The 6,453-nt window shown below is 44.1% G+C and overlaps 1 protein-coding gene across 2 annotated transcripts in view; it reads right to left on the reverse strand.

The window, feature by feature from the left end:
- GAD1 (glutamate decarboxylase 1) overlaps positions 1-4,715 on the reverse strand; it is a 151,990-nt gene extending 147,275 nt beyond the window's left edge. Inside the window, exon 1 of one of the 2 annotated variants that reach the window (XM_040357774.1) lies at positions 4,645-4,715. The gene's annotated coding sequence lies outside the window, so the exon portion shown is untranslated. Of the gene's footprint in view, positions 1-4,609 lie in introns of both variants that reach the window. The other variant, XM_040357773.1, reaches the window with a different exon arrangement.
- Between the last annotated feature and the right edge of the window lie 1,738 nt (positions 4,716-6,453).

A 6,453-nucleotide genomic window follows, 5' to 3' on the forward strand; every position in this document is an offset into this window, starting at 1 on the left:
TGAAGCATGCTTCAATTTTTTTTGGTCGTTTTTTAGAAGACATAAAACAACGTTTTCCCCCACACACGGTCAATTAAAGTGACGTTTTTAAAAACGTCATTTTTTTTCATCACATAAAACGACCGTGTGTACGCGGCATTAGAGCGAGAGCAATAATTCTAGCCCTAGACCTTCTCTGTAACTCAAAACATGCAACCTGTAGATTTGTTTAAACGTCGCCTATGGAGATTTTTAAGGGTAAAAGTTTGACGCCATTCCACGAGCGGGCGCAATTTTGAAGCGTGACATGTTGGGTATCAATTTACTTGGCGTAACATTATCTTTCACAGTATATAATAAAAATTGGGCTAACTATAAATATTTTCAAAAAAAAGTGCGCTTGTAAGACCACTGCGCAAATACGGTGACAAAAAGTATTGCAATGATCGCCATTTTATTCTCTAGGGTGTTAGAATTTTTTTTTATAATGTTTGGGGTTCTAAGTAGGGTTGTCCAGATACCGATACCAGTATCGGTATCGGGACCGATACCGAGTATTTGCGGGAGTACTCGTACTCGCGCAAATACCCCCAATACCTAAATAGAATACTTTCCCCCCCCTTTCCCCCCCCCGCCGCATCGCGCCGCCGCATCGAGGGACATGGCTAGAGGGACATTGCTGCATATGTGAGGGACATGGCTAGAGAGACATTGCTGCATATGTGAGGGACATGGCTGCATATGTGAGAGACATGGCTAGAGGGACATTGCTGCATATGTGAGGGACATGGCTAGAGGGACATGGCTGCATATGTGAGGGACATGGCTGCATATGTGAGGGACATGGCTAGAGGGACATGGCTGCATATGTGAGGGACATGGCTAGAGGGACATGGCTGCATATGTGAGGGACATGGCTGCATATGTGAGGGACATGGCTAGAGGGACATGGCTGCATATGTGAGGGACATGGCTAGAGGGACATGGCTGCATATGTGAGGGACATGGCTGCATATGGGGGGGACATGGCTGCATTTGGGGACACATTTAAAAAAAGTATCGGTATTCGGTATCGGCGACTACTTGAAAAAAAGTATCGGTACTTGTACTCAGTCCTAAAAAAGTGGTATCGGGACAACCCTAGTTCTAAGTAATTTTGTAGCAAAAAAATAGTTTTTAACTTGTAAAAAAACAGGCTCGGTCATTAACCCCTTCCTTACCGGACCATAGCAATATGACGTCCTTTCCCTTTCGGGGCCATCTAGGGGGCGTGCGTGCCCGCGGCACCGCTCGTGACCCGGTGCGCGTGCTGGCCGGCCGCGATGTCTGCCAGGCACCCGCGATCACGGCAGGAGTGTGGATCTGTGTGTGTAAACACACAGATCCAGCTCCTGTCAGAGGTGAGGAGACCGATGTGTGTTCCCAGTACAGAGGAACACACATTGGTCTCCTCCTCTTTTGAGTCCCCTCCCCCTACAGTTAGAATCACTCAATAGGGAACGTATTAACCCCTTCAGCGCCCCCTAGTGTTAACCCCTTCCCTGCATTTACACAGTAATCAGTGCAGTTTTATAGCACTAATCGCTGTATAAATGTGAATGGTCCCAAAAACGTGTCAAAAGGGTTCGATATGTCCGCCACAATGTCACAGTCACAATAAAAATCGCAGATCGCCGTCATTACTAGTAAAAAAAAAAAAGCCATAAATCTATCCACTATTTTGTAGACTCTATGGGCCAGATCCACAGAAGAATTACGCTGGCGTATCTATTGATATGCCGCGTAATTTCAAATTTTGCGCGTCGTATCTTTTTTTTGTATCTACAAAACAAGATTCGACGGCACCTCGGATGGATCCGACAGGCGTACGTCTTAGTACGCCATCGGATCTTAGGTGCAATTTTTCAGCGACCACTAGGTGGCGTTTCCGTCGAATTCCGTGTCGAGTACGCAAATTAGCTAGTTACGGCGATCCACAAACGTACGTCCGGCCGGCGCATTTTTTTCCGTCGTTTGCGTTCGGCTTTTTCTGGCGTATAGTTAAACCTACTATTATGAGGCGTACTCAATGTTAAGTATGGCCGTCGTTCCCGCCTCGCATTTTGAATTTTTTATGTCGTTTGCGTAAGTCGTTCACGAATAGGGATTTGCGTAGAATGACGTCACCGTCTTATACATTGGCTTGTTCCGGTTTCATTTCGAGCATGCGCACTGGGATCCCCCCACGGACGGCGCATGCGCAGTTAAAAAAAAACGTTGTTTACGTCGGGTCACGGCGTATTTACATAAAACACGCCCCCATCACAGATATTTGAATGCCGCGCAATTACGCCGCCAAAGATACACTACGCCACCGTAACTTATGGCGTGCATTCTTTGTGGATTTAAAAAAAAAAAGTTACGGCGGCGTAGTGTATCTTAGATACGCTACGCCCGGCGGAGAGAAGCGCCGAGGTACCTGGATCTGCCCCTATAACTTTTGCGCAAACCAATCAATATACGCTTACCAAAAATATGTAGAAGAATACGTATCGGTCTAAACTGAGGAAATTTTTATTTTATTTTTTAAATTGTGATATTTATTAAATCAAAAAGTAAAAAATATTGTGTTATTTTTTTTTAAATGGTTGCTCTTCTATTGTTTATAGCGCAAAAAAAAACCCCGCAGAGGTGATCAAATACCACCAAAAGAAAGCTCTATTTGTGGGGTACAGTGTTGCATGACCACGCAATTGTCATTCAAAGTGCGACAGTGCTGAAAACTAAAAAACGGAAGGGCGTGAAAATGTCCTGTATGGAAGTGGTAAAATGCAGGTGTCCCAATACTTTTGACAATATAGTTTATCTTATTAGGTTATACTGTGGCTTTTCAAACAAAGTATACAATTACACCATATTGTTAACACCCATCTAAAGGTATCTGCTTTCTATAAATTTAACACCCTGTGGTTTATATGATGGTTTCGATTCTGAATTGTATTGGAACGCTATACTGAGTTTGACATCTATGGGGCAGATTACCGCCGGGCGTAGCGTATCTAAGATACACTACGCCGCCGTAACTTACTTTTTTTTTTCAAATCCTCGAAGAATGCGTGCCGTAAGTTACGGCGGCGTAGTGTATCTTTGGCGGCGTAAGGGCGCGCAATTCAAATCGATGTGATGGGGGCGTGTTTTATGTAAATACGCCGTGACCCGACGTAAACAACGTTTTTTATTTACCGGCGCATGCGCCGTCCGTGGGGGTATCCAAGTGCGCATGCTCGAAATTAAACCGGAACAAGCCAATGCTCACGAAGGTGACGTCATTCTACGCAAATCCCTATTCACAAACGACTTCCGCAAACGACGTAAAAAATTAAAATTTCGACGCGGGAACAACGGCCATACTTAACATTGAGTACCCCACCATATAGCAGCTTTAACTATACGCTGGAAAAAGCCGAACGCAAACGACGTAAAAAAATGCGCCGCCCGGACGTACGTTCGTGGATCGCCGTATCTAGCTAATTTGCATACTCAACGCGGAATTCGACGGAAACGCCACCTAGCGGCCAGCGTAAATATACACCTACGATCCGTCGGCGTACTAAGACGTACGCCTGTCGGATCGATCCCTCATTCCGTCGTATCTTGTTTTGTGGATACAAAACAAAGATACGATGCCGGAACTTTGAAATTAAGCGGCGTATCAATAGATACGCCGGTGTAATTTCTTTGTGGATCTGGCCCTATTAGGTAGATTCAGAGAGAAGTGCCTAAACTTGCGGCGGCGTAGCTTAGCGTGTTTAGGCTATGCCGCCGAACGTTAGCTAGGCAAGTACATGATTCTCAATGTACTTGCCTCCTATGTTACGGCGGCGTAGCCTAAAGCGGGCGGGCGTAAGGGCGCAGAATTCAAATGTGTGGAAGGGGGGGCGTGTTTAATGCTAATAAGGCTTGACCTTATGTTTTTGACGTTTTTTTTTTTACTGCGCATGCGCCGGGCGCCTACATTTCCCAGTGTGCATTGCGGCTAAGTACGCCGCACGGGCCTATTGATTTCGACGTGGACGTAAACCAAGTAAATCCCGATTTGCGGACGACTTACGCAAACAACGTAAAAATTTCGAATTTTCGCGGCGGGAACGGCGGCCATACTTAACATTACTATTCCACTAGGGCCTAGCTCTAACTTTACGCGGCCTATCTCTTACGCAAATGGCGTAAAAGTACTGTGTCGGCCGGGCGTACGTTCGTGAATCGGCGTATCCCCTCATTTACATATTCTACGCCGACCGTAATGGAAGCGCCACCTAGCGGCCATCCAAAATATTGCAATTTAAGATAGGACGGCGCAAGCCGTCGTATCTTAGATATGTTTAAGCGTATCTCTGTTTGAGCACACGCTTAAACATAAGTCGGCGTAAATTCTGAGTTAGGTCGGCTTATCTACTGATAAGTCGGCCTAACTCTACCTATATGTGTCTGTATACAGTGAATGGAACCAATTGGTATTGTTTGTTCTTTATGTACAACAATCTTTGCAATAAAAATTACTTGTTTAAAAAAATTAAATACAAAAAAAAAAAAAGAAGAATTACAGGTAAGAATACCAATCAATAATATCAATGCAATCCAAGAAACGCACCTTATGTACTAAAGTCAGGAGTCCATTGAATGTACCTTAATGTGAGTGCGGTGTGATTCTCTGCAGTCAGCCTTCATAGAGCTCCTCATGTCCTGAAATTTGCACTGTATTTCTTCATATTCTCTGCTTCCTGGATTCAGACTTCTGAGGCAGGCTTGGATCTGATTGGCAGCTGTGAGTACTTGACTTTTTTCTTTGTGCGTGAGACAGCAAGGAGCCTGCGGCTGGTATGTTTAATATCTCTCTCTTGTTCTATAGACAGGTATAAAGGGAGATCCCAGGGCAAAAGCTACAAACAAAAGCAAGTCTGGTGAATGGGTTGCAACACCTGTATGGAAAATACAACTTCTGAGTCCTACCTGTATACATTTCAAAGCTTCACTTTTAATTCTAAAAATAATAGAATTTTTTTTTTTGTGTGTATATAGAGTGTTTGAATGATATTTCTCCTTTAGGTTTCTATGTTATTGTCTGTCTGTTATAAACCAACTTCCTGTTTTTACACACAGCCTAAGCAAAGCATTAACCACACTTGGTTTACTTCGAACAATTTGAAACTGTGTGCCGGGTCATAAAGTACATTTACATAATTCCAAATAATAATGGCCCCATATTCCTTCCCACACAAAAAACTTCTCCTGGCCACTTCCCTGCGCCAGGAAGGCATTACACCTGAACATTTAAATGCTTGTTTTTAACCACTTCAGCCCCGGACCATATTGCTGGTCGATGACCGGGCCCCTTTTTGCGATTCGGCACTGCGTTGCTTTAACTGAAAATTGCGCGTTCGTACGACGTGGCTCCCAAACAAAATTGGCGTCCTTTTTTTCCCACAAATAGAGCTTTCTTTTGGTGGTATTTGATCACCTCTGCGGTTTTTATTTTTTAAACAAAAATAGAGCGACAATTTTGAAAAAAAAAATAATATATATTTCTCTTTTTGGTGTAATAAATATCCCCAAAAATATATAAAAAAAACTTTTTTTTCCTCAGTTTAGGCCGATACGTATTCTTCTACATATTTTTCATTAAAAAAATCGCAATAAACGTTTATTGATTGGTTTGCGCAAAAGTTACAGGCCCAGGTTCTCGTAGGAGATACGACGGCGTATCTCCAGATACGCCGTCGTATCTCTGAGTCTGAGCCGTCGTATCTTGGCGCCTGATTCAAAGAATCAGATACGCCAGAATTTGTATAAGATACGACCAGCGTAAGTTTCTTACGCCGTCGTATCTTAACTGCATATTTACGCTGGCTGCTAGGGGTGTGTACGCTGATTTACGCCTAGAAATATGTAAATCAGCTAGATACGCCGATTCACGAACGTACGCCCGGCTGTCGCAGTCCAGATACGCCGTTTACGTAAGGCTTTTTCCGGCGTAAAGTTATCCCTGCTTTATGAGGCGTACCAATGTTAGGTATGGACGTCGGAACAGCGTAGAATTTTTCACGTTTTACGTCGTTTGCGTAAGTCGTTCGCGAATAGGGCTGGGCGTCATTTACATTCACGAAAGCATTGACTACTGTGGCGTAATTTGGAGCATGCGCACTGGGATACTTTCACGGACAGCGCATGCGCCGTTCATAAAAAGCGTAATTTACGTGGGGTCACATCAAATTTACATAACATACGCCCACATCTTCCACATTTGAATAAGGCGGGCTTACGCCGGCCTATTTACGCTACGCCGCCGCAACTTTGCTTTGAGAATACAGCACTTGCCTGTCAAAGTTGCAGAGGCGTAACGTAAATAGGATAGGTTACGCCCGCACACAGATGCGCCCTCCTACGTGAATCTGGGCCATAGCGTCTACAAAATAGGGGATAGTTTTATGGCATTTT

Source organism: Rana temporaria, chromosome 6 (assembly GCF_905171775.1).
Source record: "Rana temporaria chromosome 6, aRanTem1.1, whole genome shotgun sequence".
Classification (NCBI taxonomy): Eukaryota; Metazoa; Chordata; class Amphibia; order Anura; family Ranidae; genus Rana; species Rana temporaria.